A 24,976-nucleotide genomic window follows, 5' to 3' on the forward strand; every position below is an offset into this window, starting at 1 on the left:
TTATTTTCTTCTACTTACTTGGATTTAATTTGCTCTTGTTCTTCCTGTTTCCTAATATGGAAAAAATGATTTTAGATCTTTCTCCTTTTCTAACTTATGCATTTAATGCTATAAATGTACCTGTAATTGGTGCTCTTCATTAATTTCACATATTTTGATAAATTGTGTTTTTATTTTAATTTAGTTCAAACAATTTTTTTTTATTTCTCTTATCTTCTTTGATCTATATATTGTTTAGATGTGTGTCATTTACTCTGCATGTATGTTGGAATTTTCCATTTATCTTTCTTTGATTTATAGTTTAATTTCATTGTGGTCTGAGAGCAAACATCAGGTGATTTCTATTATTTTTGGTTTGTTAAGGTGAGTTTTATAGCCCATAATGTGATCCATCTTTGTGAGTGTTTCATGTGAGCTTCAGAAAAATTTGTATTCTGCTGTATTGGATGAAGTAGTCTATAGATGTCAATTATCTCCAGTTGATTGATGGTGTTGTTGAAGTCAAATATGTCCTTGCTGAATTTCTCCTGTTGTATATTTGTCCACTTCTGGTACAGGAGTGTTTAAGCCTCCAACTATGATAGTGGATGTATTTATCTTTGCAGTTCTGTTAGTTCCCATCTCCTTTAGTTAATGTTCTATTGTTAGGCAAATATCCTTTTCATTGTTATGTTTTTGGATAACTGATCTCTTTATAGTTATGTAATACACTTCATTATTCCTGATAACTTTCCTTCCTTTGAAGTCGGTTCAATCTGAAATTAATAGAGCTATTCTTTCTTTCTTTGGATGAGTCTTGGTACAGTATTGATTAGTATTAATACAGTATATTTTCCTCCATCCATTCACTTTTTTTTTTTTTTTTGTGGTACGTGGGCCTCTTCCATTGTGGAGCACAGGCTCCGGACGTGCAGGCTCAACGGCCATGGCTCACGGGCCCAGCCGCTCCGCAGCATGTGGGATCTTCCCGGACTGGGGCACAAACCCCTGTCCCCTGCATCGGCAGGTGGACTCTCAACCACTGCACCACCAGGGAAGCCCCATCCATTCACTTTTAATCTACATGTCTTTATATTTAAAATGGGTTTCTTAAAGAAAAAATATAGTTCAGTACTTTTTTTGACAAACTCTGACAATCTCTATCTTTTAATTGGTACATTTAGACCATTGACATTCAAAGTGATTACTGAAATAACTTGATTAATAGCTACATTTCTTAACATTTTCTTTTTGTGTCCTTAGTCTTTGTTCCTATTTTGCCTTCCACTCGTTTTCTGCCTTTTGTGATTTTAACTGAGCATTTTATATAGCTCAAATTTCTCTCTTTTTATAGTATAGTAGTTTAGTTCTTTAAAAAAAAAATAGTGGTTTTCTGAGGGTTATTAACATACACTTATATGTAATCAAAATCCACTTCCCATAACACTATACTTCTTTGTGGGTAGTGAGAGTACCTTATAATAACAAAATAATTCTAATTCCTCCTTTCCATCCCTTGTATCATTGTCACCATCATTTCATTTATATATAAGCATACATAAGTGCATATATATATATCAATAATTATATATACCACATATATAATATATATAATTGTATGTATAATACATAAAATATATACATAAGCTACATAATCAAATACATTATTGGTATTATTATTTGTCCTAAGTCTTACCTATTCAATTTATTAATTTATTAAGAGTAAGAATAATAAAGGTAATCTTCATTTATTCCTTCTTTAATGCTTTGCATATATATATATATATATATATATATATATATATATATATATATATCTCCAGGTTTTTGAACTATATTATTTTCCTTCTGTCTAAAGAACTTCTTTTAACATTTCTTGCAAGGCACATCTACTGGTAACAAACTCCCTCATTTTTTGTTTGTCTGAAAAAGTCTTTATTTCTCCTTTACTTTTGAAGATAATTTTGCTTTTTACAGAACTTCTAGGCTCATGGTTCTCTTTTCTGTCAATACTTATAATATTTCACTCCACTCTCTCTTTTGAATATTTTCTCAGAAGTTGGAAACAATTCTTATCTTGTTCTTCTATAGGTAGGGTGTTTTTTTCCCCCTTTTTTCAGGAATTTTCCTGTATTTTTGGTTTTCTGTGGTTTGAAAATAATATTCCTAGATGTAGCTTTCTGGACATTTATTAAATTTGGTTTCTCTGAGCTTCCTAGACCTGTGGTTTGGTGTCTGACATAAATTTGGGGAAATTATTAGCCAATATTTTTTCAAACACCATATCTTGTTCTTTTTTCTCCACCTGATATTCTCATTAAGTGTATGTTACATCATTTATAGTTGTCCCACAATCCTTAGACATCCTTTTCTGTTTTTATTCTTTGTTCTCTTTGCCTTTCAGTTTTCAAGGATTTTATTGGTATATTCTCTAGTTCAGAAATTCTTTCCCCATCTTTTTCCAGTCCACTAATAAGCAAGTAAAAGACATTCTTAATTTCTGCTACAGTGTTTTTGACCTCTAATATTTCTCTTTTGTTCTTTTTTTTAGGATTTCCATGTCTCTGCTTACAATGACCATCTGTTTTTACATGCTGTGTACCTTCTTCATTAGCGTCCTTAGCATATTAAATATAGCTGTTTTAAACTCACAGTCTACTAATTCCAATATCTCTGTCATATCTGGTTTTGGTGCCTGCTCTTTGTCTCCAAAAATAGTACCAAATTTATTTTAGTAAGCCTTGTAAGTTTTTCTTCATAATGAGACATAACTTACCAGGTAAAAGAAACTGCTATAAATAGGCCTTTAGTAAAGTGATGGTGAGGTATGGGGTAAGGGAAAGTTTTCTGTAGTACTATTATTTTATCTGTCTTTTAGTGAGCTTATGTCTCTGAACTGTGAGCATTGCAATATATATATATATATATATTCTTTCCCCATAGGTTGGACAGGATGGTTAGAGTGACTGGAGTTAGGTATTTCCCTTTCCCCAGATCACTTTGGCTCTGATAATATCCCAGCAAGTTAGACTGTGGTTAGGTAGTTTCCCCTGAAATCAGTCCTTGTTAAGAATAGAGTTTTTTTGTATTTCTTAAAAAAAATCTTTTAACATCTTCATTAGAGTATAATTGCTTTAAAATTGTGTGTTAGTTTCTGCTTTATAAAAAAGTGAATCAGTTATACATATACATATATTCTCATAACTCTTCCCTCTTGCATCTCCCTCCCTCTCACCGTCCCTATCCCACCCCTCTAGGTGGTCACAAAGCACTGAGCTGATCTCCCTGTGCTATGCGGCTGCTTCCCACTAGCTATCTATTTTACATTTGGTAGTGTATATATGTCCATGTCACTCTCTCACTTTGTCACAGCTTACCCTTCCCCCTCCCCATATCCTCAAGTCCACTCTCTAGTAGGACGGTGTCTTTGTTCCTGTCTTACCCCTAGGTTCTTCATGACATTTTTTTTCCTTAGATTCCATATATATGTCTTAGCATATGGTATTTGTCTTTCTCTTTCTGACTTACTTCACTCTGTATGACAGACTCTAGGTCCATCCACCTCACTACACATAACTCAATTTCATTTCTTTTTATGGCTGAGTAATATTCCATTGTATATATGTGCCACATCTTCTTTATCCATTCATCCGATGATAGAAACTTAGGTTGCTTCCATGTCCTGGCTATTGTAAATAGAGCTGCAATGAACATTTTGGTACACAACTCTTTTTGAATTATGGTTTTCTTAGGGTATATGCCCAGTAGTAGGATTGCTGGGTCATATGGTAGTTCTATTTGTAGTTTTCTAAGGAACCTCTATACTGTTCTCCATAGTGGCTGTATCAATTTACATTCCCACCAACAGTGCAAGAGGGTTCCCTTTTCTCCACACCCTCTCCAGCATTTATTGTTTCTAGATTTTTTGATGATGGCCATTCTGACTGGTGTGAGATGATATCTCATTTTAGTTTTGATTTGCATTTCTCTAATGATTAATGATGTTGAGCATTCTTTCATGTGTTTGTTGGCAGTCTGTATATCTTCTTTGGAGAAATGTCTATTTAGGTATTCTGCCCATTTTTGGATTGGGTTGTTTTTTTGTTATTGAGCTGCTTGTAAATTTTGGAGATTAATCCTTTGTCAGTTGTTTCATTTGTAAATATTTTCTCCCATTCTGAAGGTTGTCTTTTGGTCTTGTTTATGGTTTCCTTTGCTATGCAAAAGCTTTTAAATTTCATTAGGTCTCATTTGTTTATTTTTGTTTTTATTTCCATTTCTCTAGGAGTTGGGTCAAAAAGGATCTTGCTGTGATTTATGTCATAGAGTGTTCTGCCTATGTTTTCCTCTAAGAGTTTGATAGTTTCTGGCCTTACATTTAGGTCTTTAATCCATTTTGAGCTTATTTTTGTGTATGGTGTTAGGGAGTGTTCTAATCTCTTACTTTTATATGTACCTGTCCAGTTTTCTTTGCTCTCCCCTGACAGAAGCCGGAGGGGATTTTTCTCTGATATTTATTGTGGGAAACTGGCAGACCTCCTGTACCTCTCTCACAATATTGTGGGAGCCACCTTATGACTGGGTCTTTCTCAAGTTTTAACTCTTACACTGTTTACACCGAATTTCTAGCAATTTGTAAATTACAGTCCATGGTTTCCTACCCAAGCACTTGCTCCCATAGAGGTTTCTGTTTATGATTTTCTACTCAGGTAAGCAGTGACTCCCTATATTCTTCTGTCTTTCCAATCTTGGAGAAGCAGTTTGCCCTGTGTCCTCCCCTCTCTTATAGATCAAAGAAGAGTTTTTTTTTTTTTTAATCTGTTCAATTTTTTACTTGTTTAACGATGCCTTAATGATTTCTAAGCTCCTTCCATGTGGAAATGGAAACTGGCACAAACACTTTTGGGTTTTAATTTGGTATTATTTTGCATATAGAGGAAAAAATCAGATAATTATAAATGAAAAACTATGTCTCTTACTATTAATTTATGAAAATCTTAACATTCTGTTTTTTTGTTTTTTTTTACTTTGTATATTTTGTTTGGTTTGATTTTTTTTAAAAATAAAGATGCAGTTTCATTCTTGGCAATCACATAAAATACAGTCATTGTAGTAAACTGCAAGAAATCATTATCTAGGATAATCTAAAATAAATCTTGCAGACCAAGGTCTTTCTGAAGTAGATGCAATATATCCTGAGAGCAGGATCAAATTACATTCTTCCTGGCTCAGGACAGAGAGTTCACTATTAAATAGGGGACTAGATCACCTAATAATGTTGTTGGCTACACATCAAGATATGTGTGACTACTGGGTTGGCTAGATATTTTTGTCTCATTCATGTGAAAGCAGCATAATTACTAAGATTTTTTTTTTTTTTTTTTACCAATTCCACATACCTTAATCATCAATGGAAAATACTTCTTACATATATAATGCTGAAATAAAAGCCTTTAGAAGATATAACAATAACAGTATTTGAAGAACTTGTAATGCTAACTAACCAGCGAGAAGGTGTATGTCACTGTTTAAACAATTTATCCTGTGCTACTTTAATGTGGTTATTATACAGACAATATGGCCATTTCCACATCATGCATCTTTATACAGTAAATTGCTATTGATAGGAAATCTCAAGTAAAAATTTAGTAGATAGTTCTAAATTGCTTTGCAAAGTATTTTCATGCCTACACTAAGAGAATGAGACTTTCTCCTTCTCTAGAAATGTTTCCTTATTGACATTTTCATTATAATTTTTAGATTCTAGGTGAGGGTGAACAACAATTTTTGTGTTTTCTCTTCTAAACTCATCTTTTGTAAATACATTTCTTTGTCACATTCATTTTTTTAGTCTTTTACACATTGATTTGTAAAAGTTATTATATACTCTGGACACCAAATGGTTGAATAATTTGGAAATATCTCCTTGTAACTACCTTTACACTTAGGTTATATTCTTTATTGTATTGAATATTAATTTCAATAAAGCAAAATTTACCAATATTTTGCTTTATGATGTACAGTTTCAAAGTTATTTAGTCAATCCTACAAAACACCAAGGTTATGGTATTATTGTCTAATATTTCTTTGTAAATATTTAATTATTTTGTTTAATACATTTAAGTTTTTTTATTTTTATAGATGATGTAATGCAGAGGTCTACTATTAATTTTATTACATGACAATAACTGAATGACCCAGGACTATTTGTGAAGAGTTAGTCCTTTAATCATTGATTTGTAAATAGTTGGCAAATACCAAGTTTCAATTTATCTGTGTATCTGCTTCAATTAACCTATTATTCCTGAGAAAAAAATTTAATGTCAATAAAATTGACTTTCCCTTTAGCTTTCTTGAAGTTAATTGTGTTCCACAATTCTGAATTTCACAGAATTTATTAAGGAAATACTGTAGGTATACTCTGTATTAGACTGCATCCCCAGTATGGTCAAGGGCAACACTTTGTATGAGATTAATTAAAATTTATGTAACAAAAAATATTCATATTACATGACATAAGTAATAACCCTAAATATGCTCACATCATTTCATGTCAGATTTTTCACCTAATTTGTTCAGGTCAGGTCAGATTTTTTTCTATAACATTAGTTATGAAAAACTTTAAAATTCTAAAAATTTTAATGGGTATGTTAATAGGATTAATTTTACAGAAGATATGCAAGACGTCTATATTGTAAGTGACAAAACATTGTTAATGGAAGTTAACATATACCTACATAAATGGAGATATATCCTGTATTTATGGATTAGAAGATTCAATATTTCTAAGTTGTATTATTCCCAGTTTTATTAATAGATTCAAAGAAGTTTAAATTATAATCCTAGCGGGCATGCCAAAGACCTATATAAAGTTTTTCTAAAATTTATATAGAAAAAGGATTTATAATATTAAAAAGTAAATTGAAGTCCCAATTGAAATACCTTATTTTTAGACAAACTTTTAACTTAGGATAATCAAGACAGTAGCATTGACATGAGAATAGCCATATAAGATCAATGAAATGAATTCAGAAATAAAGCAAAACTTATTTGGCAAATTAATGTTTGAAATTAGCAGCATAATTCAAAGGACTAAATATAGATTTTTTTAAACACAAGGTGCTTGAACAACTGGATACCTAAATTTTCTTTTTTTTTAATAATGCTGAAATTTACATCATACAGTATAGACCTAAATATAAAGGACTAAATTATAATAATTCTATAAGAAAAGAGGGAAAATATTTGTTACCTTGCAATAGACAAAGATTAATTGAAGAAGGCACAAAAGCATGGCTTATAAAATTAAAAGTTATATAAAGTACTTCATCAAAATTAACAACTCTTTTCCTCTTCCAAAGATACAAATAAGGAAATGAAAATATAAATAAAAAATAAGAAAAGTATTTGAAATTCATAGTCTGAGGAAAGGTTTGTATGCAGCATTTACAAAGGTCTTTTAAATTTCAGAAAGAAAGGAAGAACAAAATCATTTAAAAATGAGAAAAATTGGCCTGACACTTCAAAGATATATGAACGGACAGTAAGCGCATTAAGTTGCAAGATTATTAATGATTAAGAAAATGAGAATTTAAATCATAATTAGATATACCATGACATTCATACCAGAATGGCTAAAATTAAGAAAACTGAAATAACATGTGTTGGTAAGTATGTGGTACAACTGAAGTTCTCAGAGATAGTTGATAGGCATAAAAAATGCTACAATCACTTTAGAAAACCAGGTTGCCAGTGTTTTTTAAAGTAAAACATACACAGCAATCCAAATCATAAGTATTTAACCATGAGAAATAAACTGTATGCTACATTGGAAGGTGTTATTCATACCATTGCATAAAAATATTAAAATGCCTAGGAGTAAACCCTTGTAAGGAGGCCAAAGACCTGTACTCCAAAAACTATCAGATGCAGATGAAAGAAACTGAAAATGATATAAAATGGATGGAAAGATATACCATGTTCTTCGATTGGAAGAATCAACATTGTTAAAATGAACATACTACCCAAGGCAATCTACAGATTCAATGCAATCTTTATCAAATTACCAATGACATTTTTCACAGAACTAGAACAAAAAAGAATTTTAATTTGTATGGAAACACAAAAGACCCTGGATAGCCAAAGCAATCCTGAGAAAGAAGAATGGAGATGAAGGAATCAAACTCCCTGACTTCAGTCTACACTACAAATCCACAGTCATCAAAACATTATGGTACCAGTGCAAAACCAGACGTACATCATTGGAACAGGATAGAAGGCACAGATATAAACCCTCACATTTATGGTCAGTTAATCTACAAAAAAGAGGCAAGAATATACAATGGAGAAAAGACAGCCTCTTCAATAAGTGGTGCTGGGAAAACTGGCCAGCTACATGTAAAAGAATGAAATTAGAAATTTCTCTAACACCATATATAAAAATAAACTCACAATGGATTAAAGCCCTGAATGTAATACTGGATACTATAAAACTCTTAGAGGAAAACATAGGCAGAAAACTCTTGAACATAAATTGCAGCAATACTTTTTTGGATCCATCTCCTAAAATAATGGAAATAAAAACAAAAATAAACAAGTGAGACCTAATTAAACTTAAAAGCTTTTGCAAAGCAAAGGAAAATATAAACAACATGAAAAGACAGTCTGTGGAATGGAAGAAAATATTTGCAAATGATGTCACCAACAATAGATTAATTTCCAAACTGTACAAAACAGCTTATACAAAATAATTTAAAAAACAACTTTAATAACAGCTTAATAACAACAACAACCAAAAAAAAAAAAACCCAATCCAATCAAAAAATGGGCAGAAGATCTAAATAGACATTTCTCCATAGAAGACATACAGGTAGCCAACAGGCACAGAAAAAGATGCTCAACATCATTAATAGAGAAATGCAAATCAAAACTACAATGAGGTATCACTTCACACCAGTCAGAATGGCCATCATCAAAAAGTCTACAAATAATAAATGTTGGAAGGGGTGTGGAAAATGCTGGAAAGGAACCCTTATACACTGTTGGCAGGAATGTAAATTGATACAGCCACTGTGGAGAACAGTATGGAGGTTCATTAAGAAACTAAAAATAGAGTTACCATATGATCCTGCAATCCACTTCTGTGCATATATCTGGAGAAAACTCTAATTTGAAAAGATACATGTGTCTCATTTTTCATAGCAGTTCTATTTACAATAGCCAAGACATGGAAGCAACCAAAATGTCCATGGACAGATGAGTGGATAAAGAAGATATGGTGGGCTTCCCTGGTGGCGCAGTGGTTGGGAGTCTGCCTGCCAATGCAGGGGACACGGGTTCGTGCCCCGGTCTGGGAAGATCCCACATGCCACAGAGCGGCTGGGCCCATGAGCCATGGCCGCTGAGCCTGCACGTCCGGAGCCTGTGTTCTGCAGTGGGAGAGGCCACAGCAGTGAGAGGCCCGCATACCAAAAAAAAAAAAAAAAAAGAAGATATGCTATGTATTTATATAATGAAATATTACTCAGACATAAAAAAGAATGAAATAAAGCCATTTCAGCAATATCGATGGACCTAGAGATGTTCATACTAAGTGAAATGTCAGAGAATGACAAATATCATGATATAATTTATATGTGGAATCTTAAAAAAGTACAAATAAACTTAATTACAAAACAGAAATATTCACAGACATAGAAAACAAATGTGTGGTTACCAACGGGGACAGTGGTGGGTGCAGGGAGAGGTAAATTAGGAATTTGGGATTAACATATTCACACTACTATATATTCAATGTAAGATAGGTAAACAGGAAGAACCTACTGTATAGCACAGGAATCTCTATGAAGTATCTTGTAATAACCTATAAGGGAAAAGAATCTGAAAAAGAATATATATATATATATAGTTATATATATATATACATACATATATATACATATATATATATAACTGAATCATTTTGCTGTATACCTGAAACAGAACATTGCAAATTAACTGTACTTCAATTTTTAAAAACGTTTCAGAAAAGGTGTTGTTCATAGCACCTTTGTTCATAATAAACAAAAAGTGGAAACAACCCTAATATCCATCACCTGGTCAATAGATAATCAAATTATGATCTATCTATAGCCTGGAATACTGCTCAGTAATAAAAATGAATAAATTTCTGACAGGTCCGAAAACATGGGCAAATATCACAAGCACTGTGTTATATTCAAGGAGTGAAATGCAAAAGTATATATCTTATATGATTCTATTTATTTGAAATTCAATAAAACATAAATTTATAGAGACAGAAAACAGAGCAGTGCTTCCTAGATTTTGGGGAATGGATTGATCCCAAAGCGGCATGAAAAAATACTTTTGGAAGAAGTAAAATATTTATATCTTGATTTTGAGGTAGTTACAAAGTGAGCTATGAATGTCAAATTTCCTAATCTATACACTTAAATGAGTTGAATTTTATTGTCTAACAATTATATCTCAATAAACATGGGATAAAGTCAAATTAAATAAAGTATTTGAAGTGGAATATTAGAAACAAAGTAAATGGCCATAGTAGGATATAAACAATGCTTAAATGACTGTCTCAGAAAATTTTTCAGTTATCTCAGTATCTAAGGAAAGAATATATTATTAAAATAATCTTGGGCTTCCCTCGTGGTACAGTGGTTGAGAGTCCACCTGCCGATGCAGGGGACATGGGTTTGTGCCCTGGTCCAGGAAGATCCCTCATGCCGCAGAGTGGCTGGGCCCGTGAGCCATGGCCACTGAGCCTGCACGTCCGGAACCTGTGCTCTGCAACGGGAGAGGCCACAACAGTGAGAGGCCCGCATACCACAAAAAACAAAAACAAAATAATCTTAATTACTAAAATCTGATACTGAATACTTTCCCTATACAGTGCACCAAATAAAATTCTAAGACAGTCGTATCACATGGCTAAAACACATTTATTTCTTGGGGTCTTTCACAGTATCAGTCAACAACTAGTTTGCTAAATTTGGTATAAATTTAATTTGGCCACTGAATGCTTAATCTAGATTTCAGATAATTTCTTTTCTCATGTGCACTGATCCCTATGGCAATAAATGAAAAAAGGATATTTCACTGTTTGAACACCTCTAATTTAAGGCAACTTAATCAACCCTCTTCATTGAAAGATTCTGGACTACAATTACAGCACTAATGTCTACCTGTCAGTTCTTTTCAGGTCTGGTACCAGAGAGTAATTTCATCTCATGTATTTTCTTGTGGAAATTGCTTCGTACCTGGAGGTGATATTTTTTCCTTTAATCATTTCTTCTGTATGATGTAACTGTGAGTCACATAGAGGACTTTTTAGCTACAATATTCCAATATGATTCCCCCCAATCTGGACACCATCCAGTTTAAAAATAATAATAATTTATAAGGATTTAGCAATGTCAAAAGTACATTTAATAGTAAGAAAGTCACAGTGTCTTTGCAATGTGACACAATATGTGTACAATGTTCTGATTTTTAAGGTTCATTATAGTCCGGGAAGACTATTTCCAAAATTTTTACAGATAGTACTTTGACACTTAATTTGTCACTTTATGCTTCAAAGACTTCTTGTTGCAAAATAAGTTTTAATAGTTGACTAAAACACTATAATTAAAAAAATAATATTACCATTAGAGGATTTTAGTAGCTCTACCAAAACATTCATGGGTCTATCATAGAAAATTAAAACCAGTGACAGACATGTATAAACATCATAAAACTTAATTGTGTATTTATATGTTTCAAGTATATTTCAATGTGAGTTAATGATCTAACATATATAATCATTCATCAAATATTTTGAGCTTCAATATTTACAACTGCCCCCTTATAAAAGTCTTTAGCCTAATTATATTAAATATAATTTTATCCCAATTATCATCTAAAGCAAAATTACCTTTCTCACTTAGTTTCCCTAAAGTTTTACTTATAATAATATTTTTATCTTCGACTAATGCTGTAAGTTCCTCCAGCTCATCTTATTTCTTCTGTAAATTCCCCCAAAAATGTGTTTGAACAGATTGGTTCAAGATGATGGAGTAGAAGGATGTGTGCTCACTCCCTCTTGTGAGGCACTAGTATCATGACTAAGTGCTGAACAATCATCGACAGGAAGACACTGGAACTCACCAAAAAAGATACCCCACATCCAAAGACAAAGGAGAAGCTGCAAAGAGATGGTAGAAGGGATGCAATCACAATAAAATCAAATGCCAAAACCACTGGGTGGATGACTCACAAACTGGAGAATAATTATACCACAGAAGTCCACCAACTGGAGTGAAGGTTCTGAGGCCCACGTCAGACTTCTCAACCTGGGGGTCTGGCAAAGAGAGGAGGAATTCCCAGAGAATCAGACTTTGAAGGCTAGTGGGATTTGATTGGAGAACTTTGACAGGACTGGGATAAACAACTCTTGGAGGGCACACAAAGTAGTATGCAGATCAGGACAGAGGGGAAGGAGCAGTGACCCCATAGGAGACTGAACCAGACCTACCTGCTAGTGTTGGAGGTTATCCTGCAGAGGCAGGGGGTGGCTGTGGCTCACCACAGGAACAAAGACACTGACAGCAGAAGTTCTGGAAAGTACTCCTTGGCATGAGCCCTCCCTGAGTCTGCCACTAGCCCCACCAGAGAGCCTGTAGGCTCCAATGCTGGGTCACCTCAAGCCAAACAAACAAGAGGGAGGGAACTCAGCTCTACCCATCAGCAGACAAGTGGATTAAACTTTTACTGAGCTCTGTCCACCAGAGCAACACCAAGCTCTACCCACCACAAGTCCCTCCCATCAGGAAGCTTGCAGAAGCTTCTTAGATACCCTCATCTACCAGAGGGCAGACAGCAGAAGCAAGAAGAACTACAATCCAGCAGCCTGTGGAATGAAAACCACATTCACAGAAAGATAGACAAAATGAAAAGGCAGAGGACTATGTATCAGATGAAGGAAAAAGATAAAACCATAGAAAAATAACTAAATGAAGTGGAGAAAGGCAACTTTCCAGAAAAAGAGTTCAGAATAATGATAGTGAAGATGATTCAGAAAAAGAATGGAGGCAAAGATCGAGAAGATGAAACAAAAGTATAACAAACACACAGAAGAATTAAATAACAAACACCTAGAAGAATTAAAGAACAAACAAACAAAGATGAACAATAAAATAACTGAAATAAAAAATACACTAAAATGAATCAATAGCAGAATAACTGAGGCAGAAGAATGGATAAATGACCTCTAAGACAGAATGGTGGAATTCACTGCTGCAGAACAGAATAAAGAAAAAATAATGAAAAGAAATGAAGACAGCCTAAGAGACATCTAGGGCAACATTAAACACAACAACATTCACCTTATAGGGGTCCCAGAAGGAGAAGAAAGAGAGAAAAGACCGGATAAAATATTTGAAGAGATTATAGTCAAAAACTTCCTTATCATAGGAATGGAAATAGCCACACAAGTCCAGGAAGCACAAAGAGTCCCAGGCAGGATAAACCCTAGGAGAAACATGATGAGACACACAGTAATCAAATTGACAAAAATAAAAAAAAAAACAAAGACAAATTATTAAAAGTAATAGGGGAAAATAACAAATAACATACAAGGGAACTCCCGTAAGGTTAACAGCTGCTTTCTCAGCAGAAATTCTACAAGCCAGAAGGGAGTGGCGCAATATATTTAAAGTGATGAAAGGGAAGAACCTAAACCAAGATTACTCTAACCAGCAAGGAGTTCATTCAGATCCTATGGAGGAATCAAAAACTTTACAGACAAGCAAAAGCTAAGAGAATTCACACCGCCAAACCAGCTCTCCAACAATAGCTAAAGGAACTTCTCTAAGTGGGAAACACAAGAGAAAAAAAGGACCTACAAAAACAAACCCAAAACAATTAAGAAAATGGTACTAGGAACATACATATCAATAATCACCTTAAATGTGAATGGATCAAATGCTCCAACCAAAAGACACAGGCTTGATGAATGGATACAAAAACAAGACCCATCTATATGCTGTCTACAAGAGACCCACTTCAGACCTAGGGACACATACAGACTGAAAGTGACACGATGGAAAAATATTTTCTATGCAAATGGAAATCAAAAGAAAGCTGGAGTAGCAATACTCATATCAGATAAAATAGACTTTAAAATAAAGAATATTGCAAGAGACAAGGAAGAACACTACATAATGATCAAGGGATCAATCCACGAAGATATAACAATTTTAAATATATATGCAGAGAGACCTTCAAGATGGCAGAAGAGTAAGGTGTGGAGATCACCTTCCTCCCCACAAGTACATCAGGAATACGTCTACATGTGGAACAACTCCTACAGAACACCTTCTAAATGCTGGCAGAAGACTTCAGACTTCCCAAAAGGCAAGAAACTCCACACGTCCTTGGGTAGGGCAAAAGAAAAAAGAGAGGCAAAAGAATAGGGATGGGACCTGCACCTCAGGGGGGGAGCTGTGAAGGAGGAAAAGTTTGCACACCTTAGGAAGCCCCTTCATTGGCAGAGATGGGAGGTGGCAGGGGGTAAGCTTCAAAGCCGCAGAGGAGAGTGCAACAACAGGGGTGCAGAGGGCAAAGCGAAGAGATTCCCGAACAAAGGATCGGTGCTGACCAGCACTCACTAATCTGAGAGGCTTGTGTGTGCACCTGTCAGTATGGGTGGGGGCTGGGAGCAGAGGCTCGGGCTTCACAAATCATATCCCAGAGAGAGGACTAGGGTTGGCTGTGTGAAGACAGCCTGAAGGGGACTAGTGTGCCACAGCGAGCCGGGAGGGAGTCTGGGGAATAGTCTGGACCTGCATAAGAGGCAAGAGACAATTATCACGGGGTGCACGAGAGGATTCAGAGAACTGCCTAAACAAGCCCCAGAGAAGGGCGAGAGCCGCTACTATCAGCACAGACATCAGAGACGGGCATGAAATGCTAAGCCTGCTGCTGCAGCCACCAAGAAGCCTGTGTGCAAGCATAGGTCACTATCCACACCTCCCTTCCTGGGAGCCTGTCACTGCCAGGGTCCCCTGATCCAGGGACAACTTCCCCAGGAGAAACACGCCTCAGGCTGTTGCAATATCATGCTGACCTCTGCTGCTGCAGGCTCTCCCAACATTCCGTCCCCCTCCCCACCCCAGGCCTGATTGAGTCAGAGCGCACTAATCAGCTATGACTTTAACCCTGCCCTGTCTGAGTGAAGAAAAGACACCCTCAGGCAACCTACATGTAGAGGCAGGGCCAAATCCAAAGCTGAATTCCTGGAGCTCTGTGAACAAAGAAGAGAAAGGAAAATCTCTCCCAGGAGCCTCAGGAGAAGTGGATTAAATCTCAACAATCAACTTGATGTACCCTGCATCTGTGGAATACTTGAATAGACAATGAATCATCCCAAAATTGAGGCAGTGGACTTTGGGAACAATGATATATATATATATATATTTTTTTCTTTTTTCTCTTTTTGGAAGTGTGTATGTGTGTGCTTCTTTTTGTGATTCTGTCTGTATAGCTTTGCTTTTACCATTTTCCTAGTGTTCTATCTTTTTTTTAAGTATAGTTTTATCACCTGTTATCATTGGTGGATTTTATTTTTGGTTTGGTTGTGCTCTTCTTTTTTTCTTTTCTTTTTAATTTTATTTTGTTTTAAATAATTTATTTTTTTTAATTTTAGTTATTTTATTTTATTTGTATATTTATTCTCTCTCTCTCTCCTTCGTTCCTTCCTTCCTTCCTTCCTTCCTTCTTTCTTTCTTTCTTTCTTTCTTTCTTTCTTTCCTTCCTTCCTTCCTTTCTTCCTTTCTTTCTTTCTTTCTTTCTTTCCTTCTTTCCTTCTTTCCTTCTTTCTCCCTGTCTTCAGAGCCGTGTGGCTGACAAGGTCTTGGTGCTCTGGCTGGGTATCAGGCCTGTGCCTCTGAAGTGGGAGAGCCAATTTCTGGACACTGGTTCATCAGATACTTCCTGGTTCCACGTAATGTCAAATGGCAAAACTCTCCCAGAGATCTCCATCTCAACACTAAGACCCAGCTCAATTCAATGACCAGCAGGCGACAGTGCTTGCTTCACGCCCTATGACAAACAACTAGCAAGACATGAACACAACCCTATCCATTAGAAGAGAGGCTGCCAAAAATCATAAAAAGGTCACAGACACCCAAAAACACTCCACCATATGTGGTCCTGCCCATCAGAAAGACAAGATCCAGCCTCATCCACTAGAACACAGGCACTAGTCCCCTCCACCAGGAAGCCTACACAACCCACTGAACCATCCTTAGCCACCGGGACAGATACCAAAAACAATGGGAACTACGAACCTTCAGCCTGCAAAAAGGAGACACCAAACACAGTAAGTTAAGCAAAATGAGAAGACAGAGGAACACAGAGCAGTTGAAGGAGCAAGATAAAAACCCACCAGAACAAACAAATGAAGAAGAAATACTTAGTCTACCTGAAAAAGAATCGACAGTAATAACAGTAAAGCTGATCCAAAATCTTCAAAATAGAATGGAGAAAATACAAGAAACTTAACAGGGACCTAGAAGAAATAAAAAGTAAACAAACAATGATGAACAACACAATAAATAAAACTAAAAATTCTCTAGAAGGAATAAATAGCAGAATAACTGAGGTGGAAGAATAGATAAGTGACCTGGAAACTAAAAGAGTGGAAATAACTACTACAGAGCAGAATAAAGAAAAAAGAATGAAAAGAATGGAGGACAGTCTCAGAGACCTCAGGGACAACATTAAACACAACAACATTCGAATTATAGGGGTCCCAGAAGAAGAAGAGAAAAAGAAAGGGACTGAGAAAATATTTGAAGAGATTATAGTTGATAACTTCCTTAATATGAGAAAGGAATTAATCAGTCAAGTCCAGGAAGCACAGAGAGTCCCATACAGAATAAATCCAAGGAGGAACACACAAAGACACATATTAATCAAACTCCTAAAAATTAAATACAAAGAAAAAAATATTAAAAGCAGCAAGGGAAAAACAACAAATAACATAAAACCGAATCCCCATAAGGTTAACAGCTGATATTTCAGCAGAATTTCTGCAAGCCAGAAGGTAGCGACAGGACATATTTAAAGAGATGAAAGAGAAAAACCTACAACCAAGATTACTCTACACAGCAAGGATCTCATTCACATTAGACGGAGAAATTAAAAACCTTACAGACAAGCAAAAGCTAAGGGAATTCAGCACCACGTAACCAGCTTCACAGCAAACACCAAAGGAACTTTTCCAGACAGGAAACACAAGAGAAGGAAAAGGTCTACAATAACAAACCCAAAACAATTAAGAAAATGCTAATAGAAACAAACATATCAATAACTACCCTAAATGTAAATGGATTAAATACTCCAACCAAAAGACATACACTGGCTGAAAGCATACAAAAACAAGACCCATACATATACTGTCTAGAAGAGACCCACTTCAGACATAGGGACACATATAGACCGAAAGTGAGGGGATAGAAGAAGATATTCCATGCAAATGGATACCAAAAAAAATATGGAGTAACAATTCTCATATCTGAAAATATAGACTTTAAAATAAAGACTATTACAAGAGACAAAGACGGACAGTAGATAATGATCAAGGGATCAATCTACAAAGAAGATATAACAGATGTAAATATATATAAACCCACCATAGAAGCACCTCAAAATATAAGGCAAATGCTAACAGCCATAAAAGGGGAAATCGACAGTAACACAATCATAGTAGGACCTTTAACATTCTAAATTCACCAAGGGAGAGATCATCCAAAATTAAAATAAATAAAAATACACAAGCTTTAAATGATATATTAAACAAGATGGATTTAATTGATATTCATAGGATATTCCATCCAGAAACAACAGAATACAATTTCTTCTCAAGTTCTCATGGAGCATTCTCCAGGATAGATGATATCTTGCCTCACAAATCAAGCCTTGGTAAATTTAACAAAACTGAAATCATATCAAGTATCTTCTCTGACTGCAACTCTATGAGACTAGATATCAATTACAGCAAAAAATGTAAAAATTACAAACACATGCAGGCTAAACAATACACTACTTAATAACCAAGATATCATTGAAGAACTCAAAGAGGAAATCAAAATATACCTAGAAACAAATGACAATGAAAACACGATGACCAAAAACCTATGGAATGAGCAAAATCAGTTCTAAGAGGGAAGTTTATAGCAATACAATCCTACCTCAAGAAACAAGAAACATCTCAAATAAACAACCTAACCTTACATCTAAAGCAATCAGAAAAAGAACAAAAAAACCCCACTAAGTTAGCAGAAGGAAAGAAATCATAAAGATCAGATCAGAAATAAATGAAACAGAAATGAAGGAAACAATAGCAAAGATCAATACAACTAAAAGCTGATTCTTTGAGAAGATAAACAAGATTGATAAAACTTTAGCCTGACTCAAAGAAAAAGAGGGAGAAGACTCAAATCAATAAAATTAGAAATGAGAAAGGAGAAGTTACAGTGGACACCACAGAAATACAAAGCATCATAAGAGACTATTGCAGGTGACACTATGCCAATAAAATGGACAACCTGGAAGAATTGGACAAATTCTTTGAAAAGTCCAAACTTCCAAGAGTAAAACAGGAAGAAATAGAAAATATAAACAGACCAATCATAAGCACTGAAATTGAGACTGTGATTAAAAATCTTCTAGCATACAGAAGCACAGGACCAGACAGCTTCACAGGCAAATTCTATCAAACATTCAGAGAAGAGCTAACACTTATCCTTCTCAAACTCTTCCAAAATATAGTGGAGGGAGGAACACTCCCAATCACAATCTATGAGGCCAACATCACTCTGATACTAAAACAAGACAAAGGTGTCACAAAGAAAGAAAACTGCAGGCCAATATCACTGATGAACATAGATGCAAAAATCCTCAACAAAATCCAGCAACACATTAAAAGGATCATACACCACGATAAAGTGGGGTTAATCCCAGGAAAGCAAGGATTCCTCAATATATGGAATTCAATCAATATGATAAACCATATTAACAAATTGAAGGATAAAAACCATATGATCATCTCAATAGATGCAGAAAACACTTTTGACAAAATTCAACACCAATTTATGATAAAAAAAAACCTCCAGAAAGTAGGCACAGGGGGAACTTATCTCAACATAATAAAAGCCATATATGACAAACCCACAGCCAACATTTTTCTCAATGGTGAAAAAATGAAAACATTTACACTAAGACCAGGAAACAAGACAAGGTTGCCCACTTCCACCACTATTATGCAACAGGGTTTTGGAAGTTTTAGCCACAGAAATCAGGGATGAAAAAGAATCCATATGGAAAAGAAGATGTAAAGCTATCACTGTTTGCAGATGGCATGATACTATACACAGAGAATCCTAAATACTCTACCAGGAAACTACTAGAGCTAAGCAAAGAATTTGGTAAAGTAGGAGGATACAAAATTAATGCACAGAAATCTCTTACATTTCTATACACTAATGATGAAAAATCTGAAAGAGAAATTAAGGAAACACTCCCCATTTACCACTGCAACAATAAGAATGAAATAACTAGGAATAAACCTACCTAAGGAGACAAAAGACCTGTATGCATAAAATTATAAGACACTGATGAAAGAAATTAAAGATGATACAAACAGATGGAGAGACATAACATATTCTTGGATGGGAAGAATCAACATTGTGAAAATGACTATACTACCCAAAGCAACCTACAGATTCAATGCAATCCCTATCAAACTACCAATGGCATTTTTCACAGAAGTGGAACAAAAAAATTCACAGTTTGTATGGAGACACAAAAGACCCTTAATAGCCAAAGCAATCTTGAGAAAGAAAAACGCAGCTGGAGGAATCAGGCTCCCTGACTTCAGACTATACTACAAAGCTACAGTAATCAAGACAATATGGTACTGGCACAAAAATAGAAATATAGATCAATGGAACAGGATAGAAAGCCCAAAGATAAACCCATACACATGCAGTCACCTTATCTTTGAACATGCAATGGAGAAAAAACCGTCTGTTCAATAAGAGGTGCTGGGAAAACTGGACAGCTACATGTAAAAGAATGAAATTAGAAATCTCCCTAGCATCATACACAAAAATAAACTCAAAATGGATTAACGATCTAAATGTAAGGCTAGACACTATAAAACTCTTAGAAGAAAACATAGGCAAACTATTCTATGAAATAAATCAAAACAAGATCCTTTTTGACCCACCTCCTAGAGGAATAGAAATTACAAAATAAAATAAACAAATGGGAACTAATGAAACTTAAAAGCTTTTGCATAGCAAAGTAAACCATAGACAAGATGAAAAGACAACCCTTGGAATGGGAGAAAATATTTGCAAAAGAAGCAATTGTCAAAGTTTTAATCTCCAAAATTTATAAGCAGCATATGCAGCTCAATATTTAAAAAAACAGCCCAATCCAAAAATGGGCAGGAGATCTAAATAGACATTTCTCCAAAGAAGGTACACAGATTGCCAACAAACACATGAAAGGATCCTCAACATTACTAATCATTAGAGAAATGAAAATCAAAACTACAGTGAGGTATCATCTCACAACGGTCAAAATGGCCATCATCAAAAAATCTACAAACAATAAATACTAAAGAGGTTGTGGAGCAAAGGGAACTCTCTTGCATCGTTGGAGGGAATGTAAATTGATACAGCTGCTAGGGAGGACAGTATGGAAGTTCCTTGAAAAACTAAAAATAGAACTACCATATGACCGTCAATCCCACCACTGCATATACCCTGAGAAAACCATAATTCAAAAGAGTCATGTACCACAATGTTCATTGCAGCTCTATTTACAATAACCAGGACATGGAAGCAACCTAAGTGTCCACTGACAGATGAATTGATAAAGAAGATGTGGCATGTATATACAATGGAATATTACTCAGCCATAAAAATACTTGAAATTGAGTTATTTGTAGTGAGATGGTTGGACTTAGAGTCTGTCATACAGAGTGAAGTAAGTCAGAAAGAGAAAAACAAATACCATATGCTAACACGTATATATAGTATCTTAAAAAAAAAAAAAGAAGGTTATGAAGAACATAAGGGCAGGACAGGAATAAAGATGAATACAGAATGGACTTGAGGACATGGGGAGGGGGAAGGGTAAGATGGGATGAAGTGAGAGAGTGACATGGACTTATATATACTACCAAATGTAAAATAGCTAGTGGGAAGCAGCTGCATAGCACAGGGAGATCAGCTCAGTACTTTGTGACCACGTAGAGAGGTGGGATAGGAATTGTGGGAGAGAGACACAAGAGGGAGGAAATATGGGAATATATATACATGTATAGCTGATTCACTTTGTTAGAAAGCAGAAACTAACACACCATTGTAAAGCAATTATACTCCAATAAAGATGTCTAAAAAATAAAGAAAAATAAAAGTGACTAGACAAGGCACATGGGAGAATGTCAGGAATTATAATCTGATATTAGAGTTGATATTGTTCATTGTTGGATTAAATAAATGAGATTACTAAGCCATTTTTTCTCTGAATCATTGATAGGATGTTATATGAATATATTTCATAAAATATAAGCAGCCTTTAAATGTATGATAAATAACCCTACTTTGTCAAAGGATTTTTTTTTTTTTTTACTATACTGCTGGATATTTTATTTGGTACTAGATATCTCTATAGAGATAGATAGATTTTGGTCTCTGATAGATTTATCAGTGGTAAGAAAGATTTATAAAGTTAACAGAGAAAAAAACAATAATTTCTATTTCCTGGAATATTTTATTGACTTTTTATTTAAAATGATTGAAAAGGTTATTAAATGATCTGTGGGAAAAATAAATAAATTAATAAATAATAAATAAATATACACCCAACATAGGAGAACCTCAATACATAAGGCAAATACTAACAGATATAAAAGGACAAAATGGACAGTAACACAATATTAGTGTGGGATTTTATCACCTCACTTACACCAATGGACAGATCATTCAGAAAGAAAATTAATAAGGAAACACAAACCTAAGTGACACATTACACGGGAGAGGTTTAATTGAGTTTATAAGACATTCCATCCAAAAACAGCAAATTATACTTTCTTCTCAAGTGCACACAGTATATTCTCCACGATAGATCATATCTTGGGTCATAAATAATGCCTTGGTAAATTTAAGAAAACAGAAACCATATCAAGCATCTTTTCCAATCACAATGCTATGAGATTGAAAATAAATTACAGGAAAAAACAAAACAAAACAAAACAGAAACACATGGAGGCTAAACAATGCATTACTATATAACCAAGAGATCACTGAAGAAATAAAAAAACTAATACCTAGAGACAAATGACAATGAAAACAACATTTTCCAAAACCTGTGGGATGGAGCAAAAGCAGCTCTAAGAGGGAATTTTATAGCAATACAATCCTACCTCAAGAAACAAGAAACATCTCAAATACAATCTAACCTTACACCTAAAGGACCTAGAGAACGAAGAACAAACAAAACTCAAAGTTAGTAGAAGAAAAGAAATCATAAAGATCAGAGCAGAAATAAATAAAATAGAAACAAAGACAACAATAGCAAAGATCAATAAAACTAAAAGCTGGTTCTTTGAGAAGGTAAACAAAATTGATAAACCTTTAGTGAGACTCATCAAGAAAAAGAGGGAGAGGACTCAAATCAATAAAATTAGAAATGAAAAAGGAGAGGTTACAATGGACACCATAAAATACAAAGCATCCTAAGAGACTACTACAAGTAACTCTATGCCAATAAAATGGACAACCTGGAAGAAATGGACAAATTCTTAGAAAGTTATAAACTTCCAAGACTGAACCAGGAAGAAATAGAAAATATAATCAGACTATTCACAAGTAATGAAATTGAAAATGTGATTAAAAATCTTCCAACAAACAAAAGTCCAGGACCAGATGGCTTCATAGGTGGATGCTATCAAACATTTAGAGAGGAGCTAACACCCATCTTTTGCAAATTCTTCCAATAAATTGCAGAGGAAGGAACACTCCCAAACTCTTCTGCAAGGCCACAACCATCCTGATACCAAAACCAGACAAAGATACTACAAAAAAAGAAAATTACAGACCATTACCTCTGATGAATATAGATGCAAAAATCCTCAGCACAATACTAGCAAACAGAATCCAACAACACATTTAACAGATCATACAACACAATCAAGTGGGATTTATCCCAGGGATGCAAGGACTCTTCAATATATTCAAATCAATCATTGTGATACACCATAATAACAAGATGAAGAATAAAAACCATATGATCATCTCAATAGATGCAGAAATATATTTTGACAAAATTCAACATGCATTTATGACAAAACTCTCCAGAAAGTGGGTATAGAGGGAACCTACCTCAACACAATAAAGGCCATATATGACAAACCCACAGCAAACATCATTCTTAATGGTGAAAAACTGAAAGCATTTCCTCTAAGATCAGGAGCAAGATAAGGATGTCCACTCTCACCACTCTTATTCAATATAGTTTTGAAAGTGCTAGCCACAGTGATCAGAGAAGAAAAAGAAATAAAAGGAATCCAAATTGGAAAAGAAGAACTAAAATTGTCACTGTTTGCAGATGACATGATACTATACATAGAGAATCCTAAAGATGCCACCAGAAAACTACTAGACTAGAATTTGGTAAAGTTGCAGGATACTAAATTAATGCACAGAAATCTCTTGCATTCCTATACACTAACAATGAAAGATCAGAAAGAGAAATTAAGGAAACAATCCCATTCACCATTGCAACAAAAAGAATAAAATACCTAGGAATAAACCTACCTAAGGAGGTAAAAAACCACCTGTACTCAGAAAACTATAAGACACTGATGTAAGAAATCAAAGATGACACAAACAGGTGGAGAGATATACCATGTTCTTGGATTGGAAGAATCAATATTGTGAAAATGACTATTTTACCCAAAGCAATCTACAGATTCAATGCAATCCCTATCAAATTACCCATGGCATTTTTTACAGTACTAGGACAAAAAAATCTTAAAATTTGTATGGAGACAAAAAGGACCCCAAATATCCAAAGCAATCTTGAGGGGAAGAAAATGGGGTTGGATGAATCAGACTCCCTAACTTCAGACTATTCTACAAAGCTACAGTAATCAAGACAATATGGTACTCACACAAATACAGAAATATAGATCAATGGAACAGGATAGAAAACTAGAGATAAACCCACACACCTATGTTCAACTAATCTATGACAAAGGAGTCAAGGATATACAGTGGTGAAAAAACAGTGTCTTCAATAAGTGGTGCTGGGAAAACCAGACAGCTACATGTAAAAGAATGAAATTAGAACATTCCTTAACACCATACACCAAAATAAACTCAAAATGGATTAACGACCAAAATGTAATACCGGATATTATAAAAACTCTTAGAGGAAAACATAGGAAGAACACTCTTTGACATAAATCACAGCACATCTTTTTTGACCCATCTCTTATAGTAGTGGAAATAAAAACAAAAATAAACAAATGGGACCTAATGAAACTTAAAAGTTTTTTGTACAACAAAGGAAACTATAAACAAGATGAGAAAACAACCCTCAGAATGGGAGAAAATATTTACAAATGAATCAATGGACAAAGGATTAATCTTTAAAATATAAAAAAGCCCATGCAGCTCAATATTAAAAAAAAGAAACCACCCACCCAATTAAAAAATGGACTGAAAATCTAAATAAACATTTCTCCAAAGAAGACATACAGTTGGCCAAGAAGCACATGAAAATATGCTCAACATCACTAATTATTAGAGAAATGCAAATCAAAACTACAATGTGGTATCACCTCACACCAGTTAGAATGGGCATCATCAGAAACTCTACAAACAACAAATGCTGGAGAGGGTGTGGAGAAAAGGGAGCCCTCTTG

This window comes from Monodon monoceros, unplaced genomic scaffold, assembly GCF_005190385.1.
Source record: "Monodon monoceros isolate NGI ecotype Baffin Bay Population unplaced genomic scaffold, NGI_Narwhal_1 Super_Scaffold_11, whole genome shotgun sequence".
Lineage (NCBI taxonomy): Eukaryota > Metazoa > Chordata > Mammalia > Artiodactyla > Monodontidae > Monodon > Monodon monoceros.